Source organism: Falco biarmicus, chromosome 5, assembly GCF_023638135.1.
Source record: "Falco biarmicus isolate bFalBia1 chromosome 5, bFalBia1.pri, whole genome shotgun sequence".
NCBI classification, from domain to species: Eukaryota; Metazoa; Chordata; class Aves; order Falconiformes; family Falconidae; genus Falco; species Falco biarmicus.
In genome coordinates this window covers 82,343,119-82,364,357 of record NC_079292.1, presented here as the reverse complement: position 1 = coordinate 82,364,357, position 21,239 = coordinate 82,343,119, and positions in this window count along the sequence as shown.

Genomic DNA, 21,239 nt, shown 5'->3' with positions numbered 1-21,239 from the left:
AATCTCTTCCATAAACTACATCTACCTGCTGAATGGCAGAAGGATTACTTGCATGAGTAAAGGCTACAGTAAATAGACTCTAAATTACATATAAAACATAGGAAAGAAAATAAGAAGAACCTGTTAGGTTCTGGCTAGAAGGGTCCAGGACAATGATAAAGCAGGGACTGAGTGAGTGCACAGTGTGTAGCAGCAAGAAAAGAGACAGCCTGGGCTCCCAGACATATTGCAGGATGCCTCAGCCTCCAGGCATCCAGACTGGCCTCAGCAGATCACAGTCTACAAATAGGATCACCATATTGTTAGCTTGAATGCCTATATATTATATGTTCAAATTAAAATGTTTCCTTGACTACAAAGTCTACACTTCAATTTTAAGAATTGCCTAGTTTTGTTACAAACTGTTATTGTCATGTTTTCACTTCATCCTGGGGGAAACCTGTTTAGGATTAACTCTTCTTGGAAAGTCTGTGTGTGCAGATTATGTGTAACCAATTTTGAGTTCGTTGTGTATAAAGAAAAACTATGGTTTTAATACTGTGCATAGCCTGACAAATTGTTTCTTTGATAACTGCAAGAACATTGAATGTGGAAATATGGAACTGAGCTTGCTTATAGTTCTCAGAGGTATATTCATAACCAAGCTAGAAAAAAACATTGCCTAGGAATTACAAAGTTCTGACTGTTTCAGAGCTATGTGCTGGGTAGTTACAGCAGGAAATGTTATTAAGTTTGAGAATTTGCATTGGAAATACCATTAACAAGAGGTGTTTCCATTCAGCTGAGTGTAAGATGTGGGGATAGTCTGAGGAGGACCTTCTTGGGGTTGTGTATGTTGACTCCAGGAGTCAAAAGCAGAATTTGGGGGGCAGAGTGTTTATCGAGTCAATTAAACATGACGCTCACACAGTAGCACACACATTATACCCAGCTAGAACCATAGCACATGTAGTGCTCCATAAATCACCCAAGGCACCAGAAAGAGAAAACTGTTTCTCAATCCACTTTGGGAAATGAAACTGGCTACTGAAAAAGGACCAGGCTTAAACTGCCAGAGCTTTGAGAGAATGGATGTACTACTCTGAAGTATCAAATTGTAGATAGGAGCTGGCGTCTTCACAACAGACTGACTGGTCCAATCTTTCTTGTCCCAAAAGGCTGGAAGCCCTCAGTGTTTCCTCCAGCTGCCCCGATGTTTGTTTGTGTTCAGAATGACCCTTAGGATGTGCCAAGGTCAGACAATCTCTTTCTGCGAACCAGTACTCTTGTCTTCCTGAAAAAGTAGCTACAACATTTGTTTACTCCTCAAACCCAACTGCCAGCATATAAAGCAAGGGCAAAACAGCTGATTACCCACCATAAATGTATAAAGTTTAACAGCATCACATCACTTCTGATTTTGGAAGTGCTTAGAGCTGCTAGCAGCCCTTTACCATGTTCCCCAGGCACAGTGATGTTGGAATTGCTTTTCAAGTTTTCGGTAAATGTTTTCTTTCTTTCATTGGTGAAAATAAAAACAGGGTGAGGGTGCAGCCAAAGCTAACTCAAAGTTCTTTGTGAGATCAGTTTACCCTGTACTTGCCTTTCACAATGGAGAAGAGCCATAAACCTTACCTAGAAAGCTTGCCTGGGAAGAAAGTTTTCTAAGAATAGTGTTCCCTCACAGCTTCCTCAGGCAAGGCTGGCTGCAGTTTTCCCAGTGGGATGTAAAGTTGTGGTATTGCCAAACAAATAGGACTAATAGTGCTGTGTGTTGCATCGTGTGTCCAGTAAGATTTCTGTTCTGCAAAGTTCAGAGGCTGGATTCTGATTCAGCAGTCACTGGAAAAATGCAACTGATGCCCACAAATGCAAGCAGATTCTGCCTGAAGAGAAAATGGCTTGCTCTGGTTGGATGTGAAAAATTCCAGTCAGCAACAAAATTAATATACTCCAGGGACAACAACAGCAGATATCATAAGGAAACCTGTGTGTCAACCACAACAAATACAATACACCTGAGGGGAAAAATTACTTTTATCAGCTAAAAAAGGTCAATTGGATCACAACAATCCTGGTAGTTGGAGGTGATGATAATGCACATGAAGTCTGAAGTAATAATATGCTTTAATCACTCCTCCGATTCTTTATTGTGTCATTTCAGTTTGGATTGGGTAAGTTAAGTTTCTAATATTGACAGCTTTATAAACTCACTTGACATAAATCATCATAGCCTCACTAACTTCCAAGCAGTGAAGTTGTTTTACACAAACCAAGGTGCTGTCCTAGACTTTTTTAGTGTGTTCACATAACTTTATTCCTGCACGTCTCTGGTTTTTGACTGGTTGTCCATTTTACATACACAATAGCTTTCAAGCCTCCAAATAAAGATTTCTTGAGAGTACCATGGAAAGGTTTATTAACTTAGAGCTTGAATTTGGAAATGGTAACCACAGAGTGCCCCAAAAATGAAATAATCAGTGGAACTACATCAATTTAGAGCAGTGAAAAATCTGACAAGCAGTGACCTCTTTCTTAAAAAAATTCCATTTTCTTTTTTTTCTCCATTGAGAGATCTGTTTGGTTTCTGTTTCTACTTCTTCCTTTAAACATAAATTCCCTGAGGACTGCACAGTAGAGAACTCTGTTATGTTACAGAGATTGACCTTCTTTTTCTTTTCTTTTTTTTTTTTTTTTAATTCAAAAGTACAAAGGCCGAAGTGCTAAACTTTATGAAGCCTGTAATCGGTCCTTGGCCTGAAAAATAGTAAAGAATAAAAATAATTGATAATCATCTAATACCAAGCACTTATGTCATGCCTTTCATCTAAGGAAGTCAAGCCACTTTATAAACAGCAATGAATTAATAGAGGAATGTTTTGCCACAGGCAAAAAAGCAAAACAAGAAACTATCCCTCTACTCCCTGCTGCCTCCTGAACTCCACAAAGGCAATAATTCTGCAAGTGAAAATTATACTGCTTTTTAGTGCTTATTTCTTAGCACTTCTGGAAACTTGGATCGTGCTGTTCCTCTACACAAAGTCACTCAGTATGCCAGGAGCCACATGGCAGGAACGGTTCAAGTAAATGTCAGGTCTCTGTAATTTTCTTTCCCTAGTTTTTCTGCTGTGCCATCGAATACCAGGGAAGGAGATAGAAATCACTGATGCATTGATTTGTTACTCCTTTGTTCCTTTTTTCCCTCTTAGTTACAAATGGGTGAAAATAACTATTTTGTGCTCATGAAAGAATGTGTGGCAACTGAAGACAATCCAGGGTAGAAAAATAAGAACTTGGTGCCTACAAGACACAAAAAGATCAAAAGAGCTGAGGGTGTTCATCCTGGAGAGTAGTAAGGGCAATCACAGCAGCAGCCTTCAAGTGTAAAAAGGTTACTGCAAAAAGACAAACATAACTTGTTCTCCCTGGGCATTGTAACTAGGATTAAAAATAATGGACTTCAGATACAGCCAAGGTAGAACACTATCAAAACAATGATGAGCTGTACGACAGCTAAGCCCTACAACAGACTGCATTTACTGTGAAGTCTGCATTATGGGATGTTTAGGTGGCCTCTTCCAGGACCTGCTTTCTAGGAATCAGCTTTTAGGAGAATTGTGAGTTTTGCTTCCAGGGTTAAATCCACACAAGGACTCTAGAGGTTGTAATCCTCCAATTCCATAGTGCTGAAGTAAATTGGACGATAATCAGATGCCAAGTCATTAGGTGTTTGGGGAGATTTGCACCTTTTCCTTCTGTAAGTGCTTAGAAACAGCAAATGCTATTTTTAAAACATTGAATGAGGTTATATTTATAAAGCAGAGCAGTGCCTAAGTTTTCCAAAACAGACAAGGTTTTTAGTTAATAGTTTAACAGCAAGACTCTGAACATTTTGTGTCTATGCAAATTCCAAGAAACAGTCAGTAGAATGTTCAGCACATTTTGTCCAGTATCCTGGCAAAGACTAATGAGCCAAACCTAGGCAGATGACCAGACTCATGTAATGATGCTTCCTTCTTGCATCGTCACAAAAACAGACACATCGGTTTCACAGAAGTATTGCTCTTGGTTCAGTGAAAGTCAAGTGAGTTTTGCTTAATTATGCCCTCCATGTCTAGTGAGGCTCTTTTAGAGGTGGACAACGATCATCTTAGTAATGATAGATAGTGAAACTTTAGGTGTAGTTTTTGCTTGAGATAATATATATCTAAAGCATTGGAGGCAGCTGATTACACTGTTAGAGTTCACTCAGGTGGTTCTCTTGAAAACAAATATCTAAATTATCCCTAATAAGCCATTTAAATTCTGCTGAAGCTGGGGGGGATGGACATACTGTCTCTTCATTGTACTTGATGTGTGTTAGATACGCCACACAATTTAGAAAATAACAAAAGGAACAGTACAGGGAAGAAAATAGGTTGAGAAATGCTGGACATAGCAAAAAAGCTGTTAAGCTAAATGGGAAAGAAATAGGACATGGTATTATGCTACTTGGGTAAATATACAGGATCCAATCTTCTGACGGAGTCCAGTCCTTTTCCTCCAGTCTGCTTAGAGAAGGGCAATGTGGCAAGAGGGTAACTGAAATTCATCACTGCAGAGTCTGCATATGCTTAACCTGTCAGGCACCAAGAGTCAAATGCATTGTGCACCCGGCATAGAGCAAGGCTCTAATGAAGTACCACTTGTTTCTCCCTAAGCTCTCTGCCTAATGTGGTGGTTTAATCCCGGCCGGCAGCTCAGCCCCACGCAGCCCCACTCACTCCCTGCCACAAGACCGGGGGAGAGAATCAAAGGAGTAAAAGTGAGAAAACTTGTGGGTAGAAATAAAGGCAGTTTAATAGGTAAAGAAAAAGCTGCACACACAAACAAAGCAAAACAAGGAATTCCTTCACCACTTCCCATGGGCAGGCGGATGTTCAGCCATCTCTGGGAGAACCAGGCTCCATCATGTGTGACAGTTACTTGGGAAGACAAACATCATCATGCTGAACGTCCCCTCCTTTCTCCTTCTTTCCCCAGCTTTATATGCTGGGCATGACACCGTATGCTATGGAATATCCCTTTGGTCAGTTGGGGTCAGCCATCCCGGCTGTGTTCCCTCCCAGCTTCTTGTGCACCCCCAGCCTGCTGGGGCAGATTTTTGCCTCCACAAGCCTGGGACACCAAGCTGCTTGCAATGCATGGAACCAAGACTACAATAATGTAACTTGTGTTTTAGGGGGTTTCCAGTCCTGAAATCAGGCCTGCTCTTTTTTGGAGTCTTTTATCAGCTCATAAAAGCAAGAGGAATTTAAAGCTGCATTTACAAAATCTTTTACCTTGCTCAGAAAGGTAAATGTGCTTTCATATTTGCAACTTTGTGCTATGCTGTTTGCCATACACAGACATTTGGGAAACTCCAGATGCAAACCTCAGTGGTATAGAATTTTTTCTGCTTACATGTGAGGAGTACAGCCCTGATCCTTTCACTCAAATAGTAGTTCCTGACATATCAGCTAAAGAAGAACCTTTTTAGACACTGACAGCTCATAGACTGTGAAATGCTACTGAAATATTCTAATTCAACAGTAGATTGCATACATTTTATCTAAATAATTTCCATCTTGTGTAGTTTCTCAGCTCATAGTTTTTTTCTTTGAGTGATTCTAAGAACTTGATTGTGATTTCTAGCACCTTTAATTTCCAGTGCACACATCCCAGCACTTCCTACCAGCCCAGAGACAGTAATGTTTTCAGAAGTGCTTAAAAGTACTTCTAATTATGCTGACACATCCATATTTTCAATAGAAATGGCAATTTTTGATTCCTTCTGCTGTTGCGTGCCTTACACCAGACATGTTAGAGCCCAGCTTTCAAGACGAAGACATGCCTTCAAGACTGCCATTAATTTCCATGAGAATAAAAGGTAGAGTTAATAAGGGAGTTGCTCATGGAAATTAACAAAATGTTCTTTTTTTCAATATTTAGGGGATTTTCATTTTGTGTAAAAAGTGCATGACAAAAATCTGTCTTGGCAGGCATGGCAAGAACCCCACCTAACCTGAAGTTGAATTCATCTCTACCTTTTTCTTTGAGTGGCCCTGCTGAAAACAGTTAAAAGGATTTTGAGATCTAAACTTCAGTGTTAGCAGAATACATAACTGTATGTATATAAAATCAATTTTTTAATAGCACGGGAAACTCTCTAGATAAGACAAAATCAAAACTTAATTCAATGTGGATAGAAACCATCCATTAGCCAGACTAACGTGTCAGTGTAGGACTAGGAGTCTCTAGAGTCTTGTTCCCTCTTGTAATTGCACATCCTGAACCCTAAAACCCTCTGTACAATTACAGAGCTTTAAGAGAACAGCAAAACCACATTCCTTATAACCTAAATAGTGCCCTTTTCTGAGCTTGCTGGGTTTGAGTCTTTCATGCTGAAGCAGATCTTGGAGACAAGTCTTTGTTCCTTGGGTCAACTTGTCCATGCCACTGCCTTTGGCTGACATAACGTTTTGAGAAGGGGACATCCACTGCTGTCTGTGTTTGGAAATGTGAGCTGTGGGACCCACACTGTATGTTAACTGGACCTTAGTAGTGCTCTGATGAGGGCCGAGTCCAGGCTGTGGCAACTCCAGCTCCATGCAGACAAGCCATATGCATTGGGGTGTTTAGGAGATTCACACAATTTGAACACCTGCACCCTAAGCTTAAAGTAGTTGTTTTTCATCACAGCCAGATGAGGTCAGACAAACACACAAAGGTATCCCTGCTGATATCACCTTTGTAACCACAGAATATTTCAGTGGTATTTTCTGGCTCTGTGCCCCAAAAACACTCCTCATGCCACAGAAAGATAATTTCATTCTGCCATCAGTAAGATGTGCTTGTGGTTTTTCGTCTTCCAAGAGTACCAAAGCCTACTAATCAGGAAGCTTTGTTCACCTATCCCTCAAGCAGTGAACAGAGGTCAGATCTGAAGCAGAATATATTAGGTACAAGATATCTGTCATTGAAAGACAGCCTTAACATCACCCAGACAGCCAGGATCTTGAATTGACTAAAGATAAAAAGACATTTTACTTCCCCTCTAAATCTCCTTTAAGGCTCTTACTCAGCAAAGCACTGAAGCACGGCAGCAAACTTAGGGTTGTGCTTGATCCCATTGACTTCACTGGGATTAGTCAGGTGCTTAACTCTTTGCTCATGGTTGAGTACTTTGCTGGATTGACAATTAATTCCTTGTAAGCACGTCAAGAGCTCACAAAATTATGTTCCAAACTGGTGGGGAATAGAGTGCAGAAATATCATCTTTTGCATGTTAGCAAAAGTGAAAAGCTTCATAAACTAGTCATGGTGTCCCTGAATAATTTCTCCAGGTTAGTTGCATGGGTTATGAATGGTCCTGTTTAATGAGCTGACTTCCTGGGTTTGTGCTGAGGAAAAAAATAGATTTTGTTTTCCTCTACCTCAAATGATTATTTTTTTTTAAATTTTCCCTTCTCCCTAAAAACCCTGAAACTTGTTTACTTTAGTTAACCTAGCCTGCTCTGTTAATCCTGAAGTAACTGATTTGGCTTCCAGTTTGGATATTTGACCATTTTAAAGGCTAAATTAAAATCAATTTTGAATGAAAAAAGCCTTTAAAAAAGCAAAAATATTTTTTATTTAAAAAAATCTCAGTAACAAACATTTAAAAACAGTATTTAATTTTCTTCACTCAAATCTAGTTATTATGTATTATTGTATTTATATGTTACTATGTACTCTATTTGAAGGAAAAAATCCCTTCTTTGCCCTATTTTTGTGTGTAGTCCTCATTATAAGAACTAGGAATTTCTTTAATGTTATTTTAATTCCATATAAACAAATACATTTCCCTGTACACGTAGATATTTACAAAAAGAGAGGCTGCCATTTATGGTTTTTCTTTTGCCACTGTTTGGATGGCTTCTAGAATTCCATCTGCCACTTCAGTCTCTGCAATAGAATTAAAACCTTTTATTTTTAATAATTATTATGAGATTATTACCTGCCATTCATGGACATTCAGATTAGAATTGTTTTCTTATGAATTTACACTGGCATTTTTTAAACTATAGAATTAATCAGTCTGCAAAATTCCGTTAGTACTACAGATTCAAGACATGTTTTATTGGTTTTTTTGCTCACTTAGGTGATCACATTGAAGCTAGAAGGGACTGCTCATACAAATAAAATTTCACAGCACCTGGCTTTTATGAATAAGGCACATATAAAACTGTAATGCAAAGAACTAGTGAGGTTATTTAAGAAGGTAGGGGAAGACTAGTAATAAGGCTGATCTATCAGAGTTTTTAGGCAATGCCTCACCATGCAATAGTGAGCATGGCTTCCATGGTTTTCCTATAGTGGCAATGAATTAGATCATTTCAATGTAAATTATCAGATACAGAACTTCTTATGCAGATATCTTGACAAGAGAAAGGGTTAAATAAGGTCTAAAAAGTAAAGATGTTTTCAATGTTTTGTCCATGTTTGTCAGAGGTTTTAAAACCACTGGCTTTCATTTTAAATTGAACAAATATTAGTACGTGTTTTCAGAAGTCTAGTTTGTTCAGTGTTTATTTTTTCCTTGATATTTAAAATGCAGTTTTCTAGAAGAGATGTAAAAAAACCCCCTAAAGCTTTTGAAAATATCTTAAAATTTTTTTTGGTTTTGTTTTCACTTTGTCACACTCCACTGAAAAATAAGTTGGGAAAAAATAGACATAGAACCATAGAATGGTTCAGGTCGGAGGGAATCTTAAAAGATCATCTAGTTCAACCCACCTGCTGTGAGCAGGGAAATCTTTCTAGACAAAGTTGCTCAAAGATCCATCCAATCTTGCCTTGAAGACTTCCAATATTGGGGCATCCACAGCTTCTTGGGGCAACCTGTTCCAGTGTCTCACCACCCTCACCATAAAAAAATTTTTCCTTATGTCCAATCCAAATCTACCCTCTTTCAGTTTGAAACTGTTGCCCTGTCTTTCTTACAAGCCAACTGTATTTTGAAAGGTTGTAATAAGGTCTCCCTGGAGACTCTTCTCCAGGCTGACCAACTCCAACTCTTTCAGCCATTCTGCCTAGGAGAGGTGTTCCAGTCCTCTGACCATATGCATGGCCCTCTAGACCTGCTCCAACAGGTCTATGTCTTTCCTGTGCCAAGGACCCCAGAACTGGATGCAGTACTCCAGCTGGGGACTCATGAGAGCAAAGTAGATCAGGAGAATCACCTCTTCTTTTTTCTGATCACACCTCTTTTTCTGAAGCCCAGGATACGGTTGTCTTTCTGGGCTGCAAGTGCACACTGCCAGCTTGTGTCCAATTTTTTATCCACCAGTACCCCCAAGCCCTTCTCTGCAGGGCTGCTTCAATCCCTTCATCCCCCGACCTGTATTGATATTGGAGATTGCCCTGACCTGGGTGCAGGACCTTGCACTTGGCCTTGTCAAACTTTACAAGATTCACATGGGCCCACTCCTCAAGGCTGTCAGAGTCCCTCTGGATGACATCGCTTCCCTCAGGTGTATCAACTGCACCATTCGGCTTGGTGTCATCTGCAAACTTGCTGAGGGTGCACTCGGTCCCACTAGCTCTGTCATTGATGAAGATATTGCATGTATGCATTGGTCTCAACCAGATCATTCTCCGTAGTCAAACAGTTACAGGAATCCTTACTGTACTGTACAAACCTTCTGTCTGTATCTTGCCCTGTCTTGTGTGTGTGTGTACATATATGCACATGCACACAAATATAATGCACAGGGGAATATGTAGAGAAATGAATAGAAACTCACTCTATTTCTCAGATGTTTTTAGATTTTGTATCAAGTCCCATAGACGCATTGCATATTTCAGCTGCATGTAAAGTCTTACAGACATTTCATAGTTTCCTGAAGGAGTCAAGAGGCATGTGGGTACAGGACGCTACCAGCAGAGTCACTAGTGCTGTGCAATAGGTTCAAAAGTGATCCAGAAGTGAGAAGTTTGAGTGGGAGAAACGTTGAAAGGAAATTTTGGTAAATGCAAAATAATGTACATAGGAAAAATTATATTCAGGAATCAAGGTAGATTCTGACTTGATGTGACTGGTATCCCCTGCTCCTGACCCCAGGCGAGATACCTAGATGACACTGAGGGCATTACCTTGAAAGCATCAGAGGGCACTGAGAAGGAAAGAGAAACTTTATCACGCTGCTGTGCCCACATCTGATACACTGTGCACAGTTCAAGTCACTGCACCTCAGGAGGAACTCCACAAAGACCAGAAGAGAGAAGGGTCGTCAGAGAAACCAAATGGCTTCCACAAGTGTAAAGACTGAACAGACTACAGCCTTCAGCTTGGAGAACAGATCTTAGAAAGGAGCTATGACTGACATCCACAAAGTAATGAATGGGGTGAATAAGGTGACTGGGGGATGATCATTCATTATTTCTTATAGAACAAGAACTCAGGAATACCAGAGGCAGGGTTCAAATGAGAAATAGGAAATGGTTTTGCACACAATACACAATCAAATTACAGAATTTATTAGCGCAGCAGATTACATACAACAATTATTTAGACGCACTTAAAAAGCCACAAGAGAAGTTCCTGGAGGCTAGGCAGGTATTAAACACCATCTTATAAAACTACAACCTGCAGATCTGGAAGTTTTTACTTATAACTGTAAAATAATACAGCACCTCAGAGTAAAGATTACTGTACACACCCCTGTACTTAAACGCTTTCCCTGTATATTGGGCCAGATGGATCTTTGGTCCCCCCTAGCACATCGTATCTTATGTTTCATTAATATCTATAATCTACTGTCCATTAGCCAAAATACAACTTCTGGGCATAACTGATGCTTGAAGACTCATTACCTAGTATTAGAGACAGTATATTTTATTTGTTCAGGAATAATCTATATCCTTTTATAGATTTTATGTAATCTTTCAAAAATTCCATGACACCTTATGAAAATCTTATCAGATATATCTTCTTTTCTGATCATGTTTCTGTCATCAGAAGATTTTTAGAGTAGGTTAAATCACCATGCAATAGAAGGACCACTAATATATTTTTATTGCAAGATAAAGTTGTGATTCAGGAAATTGCTTCCTCAATAAATAAAGGTACTATTAACAGTGATACACCAGAAATTAAGTCTACCATTTTCTGGGCTATACCTCAGACAGCAAAAGAAAAGTCATTGCCATGGCAAACCATTAGAAAAAACCCACAAAAATAGCTAGGAATATCTCAAGACAATTAGACTGCAAACTGGAAGACCTGAAGTCAGTTAAAAAGAAATTGCCTAGTATTATCATCCGAAAATAACCTCAAAAGAATTTGTTCCAGACTGAGCAGGAACCCAGTTTTCTGTATGATTGTACTTTGATAAGTGACGTGGCTGGTGCTCAGCATCACTTCCTTTTAAAAGACCCAAGGTAGGTGTAGAAGTAAAGAGTCTAGTAAGAGTATTGCAGCTTCTGATCTGGTTTTATGATCTGGCATTTTCAGTATCATTGTACACAAATGGGGCCGCCACACAATTAAAGATAATAAATCTGTCTAGGAAAACTAACAGCATGGGCTTGCCTAAACAGAACTAGAACTAGGTCTCCTGACAAATTGGGATCTAAGGAAGATCTTCAGCATGTTCGTTACGTGCCTGCAAAAATGCTGTTCTAAACAGCTGCAGGCACAAAACCGCATGTGCAGAAATGTAAAGAAAATTCAGAAGCTTTTAAAAATAAAAAGAAAGATGCTGAGACTGGCTCAGGCCATTTGATGCTCCTAGCACTGTACGAATCATTTTGAACAAGACCCATATTAGTACTGGGAATCTTTGCTGGCATAAAACCAGCATCTTTCAGCTATACCAGAAAGAAAAGAGATGTCTGAGGGAGAGGACAGGCATAGGAAGAAGTTGGTTGCATGTCACATTCTAGGTTTTATGACATGGTTTGGCAGAAATTCCCCAGCTGACCTCTCAAGTCGAGGTGCGTTAGATCTAGCCAAATGCATCAGGAATAAGAAATAAGGCAACAGAAGCTTATGCAAAAACTAGTTCAGATTTCAAGTCAAACCAAGGTCCTTTAAAACCAATGCTTAAAATGTAATTGGAAGTCACAAAAAATAAAAATACATCGAGAAGCAATATACAAAATTAAAAAGGAATTTAACATTTCTTAATGATTGGAATATAATTACTGCTATAAACTATAATTTATTATATATAAAATATATTAGATAAAAATAAATATACAAATAATATATAAATATGGAAATATATATTTCCCAAGCACTCATAATTGTTCAAGGAATGTCACCTCTGCTAACATTTATTCTTTTAGTTTATGAAAGACACATCAAAACATGTCAAATTAGCAGATATGTCCATTTCACACATGCAAAATGTACAGAGCCTTGTGAGCACTTGCACTATGATTTATCTATACCCATACAAGTAATCCTAAGGCGTTTCAGGGAATTACTTTAGGGAATAAAGTTAAGCCCTGTGTGTTTGGATGGGAGAGGCAAGTTTTAAACATCCTGCACACAAGGTAAGATACCATTGTTTATAGCTATTCTTAGCAAAATTAGTAATTTCAATCTTTTTTTCTGAATGTATTCCAGCTGCACAGTATTTAGGCAGATTTACAGAGCTGCAGTTAGATTCTTTTGTTGGTTGCTGGAACCTTGGTTTCTAAATGTACAAAAGAGACAAACTGGCTGGAGTACAGAGGGAAAAAATGTTGATCAAGGGGCTGGAGGAACTGGCACAAAATGAAGAGATAGAGAGCTTAATTAAACAGCTGACTATGGCAGAGGGAATGGCTGCCTGAAAACACAGAATTTACCAAACAGGGAAAAAAGCATAATTCAGGATGCTATAATGGAGGGGATCGTTCCACAGAAACAGATGTCAGTCAGGTTTCCTATTGCTTTGACTGTGTTATTCAGAGGTATCCAAGGTCTTCCAGAGATAAACATTAGATAAATACTTCTTACCCAGTTTTGGTGAAATTTCCTTACAAACAAACTTGCAATGATGTATTGTTTAACTAAGAAGTGAAACCTGTTATATTCTTTGTGACTATCGAAAACACGGTTTTAACAACTAAGTTTCAGATAATTTTCCCTTTTTTCTCTCTGTTTTATATTTTTCCAGCTGCAGTCTGCATCAAAAAATTGCATTTGGGGAGACAAAAAAAACCCACTAAAACAAGGAGAAAAATCTAGGTGATTTTTCTTCAGGTAAACAAAAGTTAGTAAAAACTCTATTTAAACATACACTGTCACATACAAAGAAAAAACAGGAAGTACAAAAAAGCACCAGAAATTATATGTAAAAAACAATGTTTTAATCCTTTCAGTATAATACTTTTGATTTCAATGAGATTTTCTCTTTCCAGTTTCCATGGATTCAGTTTTTGACCTGGCGCAAGCAGAGGTGCAAAGCTGTGACACTACCGGAGCAAGCCGAGAGCAGGTTTGGGCTTTTTAGTCATACTCTGCTCCCAGGTCTCCATCAGCTGTGATGGGAAGAGGACTCAGCACATCATTAACTACCCTGCATGCTGAACTGTATATACTTGCTTCCCAACGTGCTAGGGAAAGAGAAGCAAAGCTTTGCCTGTACCATATTCCACATGATGTCCAATATCTAGGAAGTGATATAGGTCAGCTGGATCCATTTTCCTTTCCACTCTATGCTGCCCAGCAAGCAGTAAAATATGAAGAGACTGTGGTCATCACATGCAGTGAGTGTCTGATGTTGATACCTGACTTGGTTTATGCAGACCAGCGCTGCATTTGCTCCTGACCATCAGCAGAAGCTGCAACACCAGAAAACAGAGTGACTCAAACCGCTGTAGGAAACCATGGTTCAGCTCTGTTATGAGGTGTAGGCCTATAAGATCAATTCGCTATTCAATACTTTTAAAAACTGTTTGTTCCCTGAAAATCATGTGGACCAGTAATAACTTGGACAACAGCATGCACAACATTAAAAGCAAAAAAAGCAAATAAAGTCTAAATAACCAAAATACATTATTAACAAAGGTGTCTTCATTTTTTTGCCTAGAACAGGGGTTGTCAAGCAGTGATTTTATTGTTTTGAAGTATGTAAAGCCTTTTCTTTAAAATGCAATTTATAAAGAGTAATCCAATGTATTTCCAAGGCAGTATTCTCAGCCTCCCTTCCTCCTCAGCCCCCCTCCTCCTGGCTAAATGGATCTTTACAGCTATAGAAGAACTTTGGCTGTTATGTGGTAGGTGATAAGGTTAATGGAAAAATCAAAGCCTGATACATGCCCAGAGGGTACAGTAGTGATGTTGGCCAAAAAGTTCCTCCAGTTGCACACAAGCAACTCAAGCCATAGAAATTCCTCTGTGTGGCTGAACATGAGGATTGAACTCTTCTTCCCTATGTAGCACCTTTGACAAGCCACTAGCTCGATGGCGTGGCACTTTCATTACAGCTTAGCAGCATTTACAGAGTATTTAATTACTTTCCTACACCCTGTCCTGTTTTACAATTTGTTCAATCATTTCTGCCCCTATTTCTAATGAGGATTTCAGTTTCAAAATGGGCTTGAAGCCAGAGATGTAAATGGAAGGCACAATATATTGCTTCCTGAAAGATGACATGGGGTAGAGGGAAGGAAAAGAGGAGAACGCAGTATGAGAAAGGAGGAGGGGTAACATATAGGAAAAAAATGTGTTCTTAAGATTCGCACTAATTGAACACACCAACAGAAGAAGATAAATGATCCTCCTGGGCAATTAGCAGACTAAGCAATATTAATAAAAAGAGTCTCTTAGAGGAGACCTTCAACAGAGATAAAATGGCTCGGGTGGAGGGGCTGAAAAGAAGAGCTCTGGCTAGTGATGTGGGAGGGAAGCGAGATGCACAGAGCAGCCATTAAATCAAAAGAGCTAGACATGCAGCATTACAGTGAAATAAAGAGAAAGGTGATTCTGGACAGACAGGGTGGCCCTTCTGAATGGTACAAGGATGCAATTCAGGAGGGCTTAGCTCTCCTAGAGATGAACAGTTTCTGACATGCTGGGACAAGATACAATGATAATGATAGATGCAGAGTCAGCACTGGGTCTCTTTACCAAGCAGTTCTTCCAGCAGCATTTATGCCAGCCTGTAGCCCACAGGCTGCTGGCACAAATCATCCATCCTACAAGAAAAAATTGGTCAGAGATTGACAGCTAACTTCAACTTCTGGACTAGTTTTTCATCTGGTTGGGGTTTTTTTGTTTGTTTTGGTGGGGTTTTTTTGTTTGTTTGTTTGTTTTGTTTTTGGGTTGTTTTTGGTGGTGGTGTTTTTTTTTTTTTTTTTAAACTCTCAGTTCCCTCTCTTTAGAGCCCTAGGACAGAGAATTGAAAGGGTATTTCCAGGGTCATTGAGCCCTAACTACTGTCTTCTCAGGGAACATCATACCATCCTGGTAACAGACCCACAGAATTTACCTTAAAACCAGCTTGGATTATTGCCTCACCTCCCCTTTGCTCTGCTAAATGTCTGTTGTAAGAAATGGTGTCCCTGAAAACTTATGAATGCTTATCAAATTTTCAGCCTAGATGTATTCCTACCTAGGTTATACCCATTTGTTCTTGTGCCAACGTTTTCCTTTAGTTTAATCACTCCTCTCCCTCCCTGGTGTTTACTTAATTGCTTTTATCTGTTTGATTTAAGAGCTTGTTGTGAAGTGGGTTTAACTGTCTTTAAGTTTGTCTCTAACTAGACTGTACAATGCCCCAAGGGGTTTGGCAGGGGCTTTCTGTTGTCATAATTCGCTGATTATTCTTAATCCTGTGAGCCATTCCCTTATCAGGGATGGTTTTGAGGTAATTAGAAACAGCACTGTCATAGTATCAGTACTTGGACCAGGTTACTAAACTGTGAATATTCCATTAACCAAACCCCAGACCCATTTACAGCTGTGAAAATTCAGAATGCAGAGTTATTGGGGTATGTGGGGTCCCATCAAAATGATGCTAAAACTTTTTAAATTTAGAGAAATTTAACTACTTGTTGGTCCAAGGAATAATTGGACACTGTTCAAATGGCTAGGGATATCATCCAAATATGACTGGTGTCTAAGTAAAGTGTTAACTTTCAGCAGATATTCTAAGAAATAATAAAATTATTTAATATATTATTTTATAAATATATTATATATACTATAATATATTATAATATATATTCCCACAGCTGTTTAAACATTTATATAAATAAATATACACTTAGATGTCTTAATGTGTACGAGAACCCCCTGATCTTTTCATTCTCCCGTATATTGCTATTTCTTTACCACGCAGGCTTTGTACTAGAAGATAAATACCGTCCCTCCTGTTGACCCACATTTTGAAATGTAGTTCCTACAGCTAGATGGAGATGACCGTGTCTTTTACACTGCGAGTACCTAAACCCATGGAAGTGTTTTACATGTGGAAAACATCACTCCAGTAACGTGTCTGCAAGAATGATATTATGCATTGAATTGTTAGAGCCGTTCCCCACACAGTAAATCCCTGGTTGCCTCCCCTTTGTTGGGACCCTGCAGCCTGCCTGCACCCAGCTCGGCAGAGTAAGTAGGTGAGAGGTAGCTGCAAGCTTTCCACAGACCTGTTTGCTGCTTCTGAGCCAGCAGACAGCATAGGCATTTGATATATTTAATGAATGGAAGTCTGATTTTAAAGCAGAGGAAATCATCAAAGCATGAATTTCTGGGGTCCCTGAGGTCACCTCACGTGTCAGAAATTAGTGGTGGGAGTTAATGTGGCAGCAGCAAAGATACAAGGAAGAAGTAGTATACCTGCGGGCTTTCCATGGCTCCTGGGTGGAGAGGGAACAGGGCTGAGGCTGCGCCAGCAACAGGAGAGGCTCAGTTGGCAATGGCTTGCAAGCCAGTATCTCCTTGAGTCCAGGATGTTATGACAAGTGAAATGTGGAGACTTGGATAAAACGTCCAGCATGTTCTGACAGCAGCCTGTCCCACTGTTTGGATATAACATGAAAAACTGAGTCATAAAGGACTGAAGCTATACAGTACAACTTTGTGCCCATTTTTGGCTACATCTTGAATTATCAAAATTACAATGACTTCTTAGAAAGGAAAGCCTTGCCTTTCTACTAATACGTTGTAATATTCCTGGAAGGGAGCCAATGTGTCAATTTAAGTACCCTCTCAAAGTGCGAGGGACTGTGATATTTCCAAGTCACAATGCCAGCTCCAGCCTTTCTGGAATGTGTGCCAAAGTCTTTCCACTGAGAAGAATGCCTCACATTAAGCGTATCATCCCTGGGCTGGCCCTCAGCTCCCTCCCCAGCTCTGGAGTCTCAGCTTTAACCTTCATTCCTGTATCCCATTTCTCAGCCCCATGGAAAAAAATGCCATGGAAACACCCCCATCCTCCTTTTACACGTCAGTGTGAAATGAAAAATTCTCATGACTGGCTGTTGAACAAGAACAAGGCAATCCTGCGTGGGGAATTTTAATGCCACATTTTTGTCATAACCTGCATGCTGCTAAGTGTATGAAGATTGTACTCATCAGTACAGCTTATAATTTGTCAGTGGCTAAGGACCCAGCCCTGCAGAGGCATTCATGACTATGCAAAGGTCCAGATTTGAGCTGCCCCGATGGAAAGCACCAGAAGTTTTGTCTGGGTACAACTTGGTTCAGAAAGACTTACTGAGACAGGATATCTCTGTCCACAAGAGCATCTCCAGACTTGTGTTATTTCCATTGATACACCAGGTTTTTAGAAATCCAGATAACCATCATGCACTTCTAGTTTAATGCAAATAAAAGGGCAGCCTGATTAAGGTCTGACTGATTTAAACTCAAGTCCTTAGAAGAATACAACTAGATATATTTTCCAATCAAACCAAAATTTTTATGAGGTCAAGCTCCCAACAACTGATGATTTCTGAGTTGGACATCAAGAAATTTGTTCTACTTTGTATGATTATTTTAATACAGCAGGTTATTATTCTGCATCTTGCCTTCTTTGGGCCTCAAATATTTTCCATGTTCTCAAAAACATTGGAACCAAGGGGGGTGGGGGTGTGTGTGTCAGAATAAAAGGAAAGAAAGCACTAAAGAAACATCTCCTTCAGAGTACACAGCAAGGGTATTTTACACTCATTCTGTAAAAAGAGGAATGGCAATTGCCCTTCCAGATCACAGAGATGAAAAGATGGAAAAGCACAAAGGAAAGAAGCAAAAGCAACCAAATCAAACCACTGTCACAACTGATTTTTCTAAAGTGCCCCAATGCCCAAGCTGATCCTTGGCCACTGTCATTACAGGCATTGCTTATTTCCCTGATTTCAGTTTCATTTTCCCTGACGTTCCAGGTGTCTCTTATAGTAAGAAGATGAATTTGAGAATGCTTTCATTCACAATTAATTTTAAGTGACTTTCTATAGTACTAGAGTGGGAAAAACTCCAAATGAGCTCAAAGAATTAAACAGCAATGACTAAACCCAACAGGTTTTTAAAGGTATACATTTTAACTCAATTTACAATTTAGGGAGCAAGTTTTAAATTATTTTTCTTTGACAGTGCTGCAAGACCAGTAATTACAGAAGAGAAGAAAACCTTAATAATTTTTTATCTAGATTTGTAAAACAGATTTGGGCAGGAAATGACTTTTCCATCCCAACACATCAGTGTGAAAAATGACTAAACAAACAAACAAAAACCAACCAACCAACCAACCAAACAAACCAAACAAACAAAAAACCAACACCCCCTGCCACGCACACACACAAAAACAAACAAAAAAACCCCAACACCACCACCACCACCACCACCACCACCAAAACCAAAGCCCTGAACCCTATTTGGTATTAGGGAAGAAGAAGTTCAGATTTTTCTTGACTAAGGTGAGCTGCATTACTCACTACCTTCTATTTAGAATGCTCATCTGAAAAGCAGGAAACTTCAATATGAAATCTGTGCAACTCCACACTTCAGGAGGGTCCCCTAACTAATGGGCTCTGGGCTGTACTGCATGTTTTGATAGTATGGATTGCATTTCTGTTAGAGCCTTAAAGATGCCTATCAGTAATCTGCTTTTTTTTTAACTATAAAAAATGAAATGTTCATCATACCTTGCCATTCTAGGCTTTGGCAATGACATTATAAAGAACTCCTGTTTGAAAGTAGAGTACACAGTTGTAGGGTTAAGGTTTCTACGATGCATAGAGAAGCTCCTGTTTCATCAGGCAGTTTCGGCAGACTTGCTGCCAGATTATAGATTTGAAAAAAGTCCAGGATATCACAACTTAATAGCAATGGGAAATTCCCAGGAACTTCACATTGGTGTGAACTTGTTAGATTAATAGAAGTCCTCCAGGAAAATGGGACTAATAATACTAGTCCTGTAAAACTTAATGGTTTAATAACCCGTTTCCCCCCAAGAATGCCCACATACATGCTGTGGTACAGAGCACTTATTTGCAGCTTGAGTTGTATGTGTTCTGAGGTCTGAAAGGTGAGACCCATCACTGCCAGCACCATGATATTTTACCCCATACTTGGCCATCATTTTAAAGGGATATGCCTTGTTCTTTAGTGGTTTGGGGGGGGTGGGGGGGTGGGTTTATTTGGCTTTAAAAAAAAAATTATTAGAGAGAGAAAGACTTAAGTACCCTGGAGCTCCAATGCCACTGTAGTTGTACATCTCAAAGGCAGTGGTTATTTAGGTGAGATGAGGAAAGAGGCAGTTCTTGCTTAGTTCCCAAGTTCCAAACCTTGAATCCTGGTCAGCTAAATCCCACCTAGAAATGCTGTGCTGGGGAAGAGGGGTCTCTGTGGATCTAACCAGTATTTTTTCTTCTCAGATTTTTTTTTTTTTTTACATATGGGAAAAAAGCTAATTCTATAGTGGGTTTTGCCCATGCAGCCCAGAAGAACTGATTTCAGGTGTTATGTACAAGATTAACAATGCTAAATCTCATTTAAACACGCACATACCATATAGGCACTGTCACACATCTCACATATTCACTAAACTCACACCACTTTTACCACCTCTCTTGAAAAAGCTGTGAAATCCAGGCAACTTGCATTATTTTTTTCTTTTTTGTTTTGTTATTCAGCCCATTGTTTTTCTTTTAGAATTAACATGGAAAAATCAATTTTCCTCCCTTGTTAGATCTCTGGAGATTTTTGTTTTGTTTGTTTGGGATTTATTTTTTTATTTTTTTTTAATTAAGAGGTACAGTAAAGGAGATCCTTCACTGCTGTAAGCCAGGATAGTGCCAGCAATGTAGAGCCTTTTGAGACTGACTTAGGATCTGTTGTTTAGGGCATGTTTTCTCTTTCAGTTGGATATAGGATAACACAACTAGATTTCTGCAATTGCTTAACCTCACAGAAAGATAATGGAATAGGCTGAGAAAGAATAGATCTCTCTCTCTCTAAGAAGATCTATATACATATATATGATGTAAATGTTATCTATAGGTAATAATTATATTTGTTTTAAATAAATGTAATAAATAATAGTATAAATACATTATTAATACATCTATGTTTATGTTTGAACTAAGTTATATTAATATTTACATTTATTAGTATCCGTATTCAAAGTATTTACATTAAGAAAGTCGCTTATTTGCTGGGATTTTTAGGACTTAAAAAATAATAATAATAATTTAGGTCAACTTTGTAGTTTTATAGCTGGGAGAAGCTAGCCAGAAGAACACAGATCCAAAAGTGGAAACCCCCATGGGCACAACAGGCTGACCATGAACAACCTTGGACTGCCTTTTGTCAAACTTTCCTTGGGCAAGATCTGTGATCAAGTAATGAAACGGAAAAAAGGTATGTGTTGTCAATGAGAAGTCTTTGCTTAGAGAGAAACAAGTCTTCCGTAATGGCTAACTTGGATCCTTCTTCCTAAGGGAAAAACTGGTGGGGACTCACCCTCCAATGCAACACAGCCCCAGGATCAGGGCCCCTGCAGATGTGTGGCTGGGACAGCCGCTTCTTTGCAAGCAAGAGGAACAAGTTGCCTGAAGCATCCACGGAGAAACTCAGTCCATTTCCCATACGGTTTCTTTGTTCCTATGCTATCTTCAACCTTAGACTGTCACAGACATCTCGCAGTCCCTCCAGGGAGGGTTGAGCTCTCCTCTCAGTTATGCTGGTAAAAATCCAGAGGCTGTTTTGGAAGTATCGTGGGTTTTAATCTTTGTTTGGCTTTGACTACCATGGGAGCTGATCT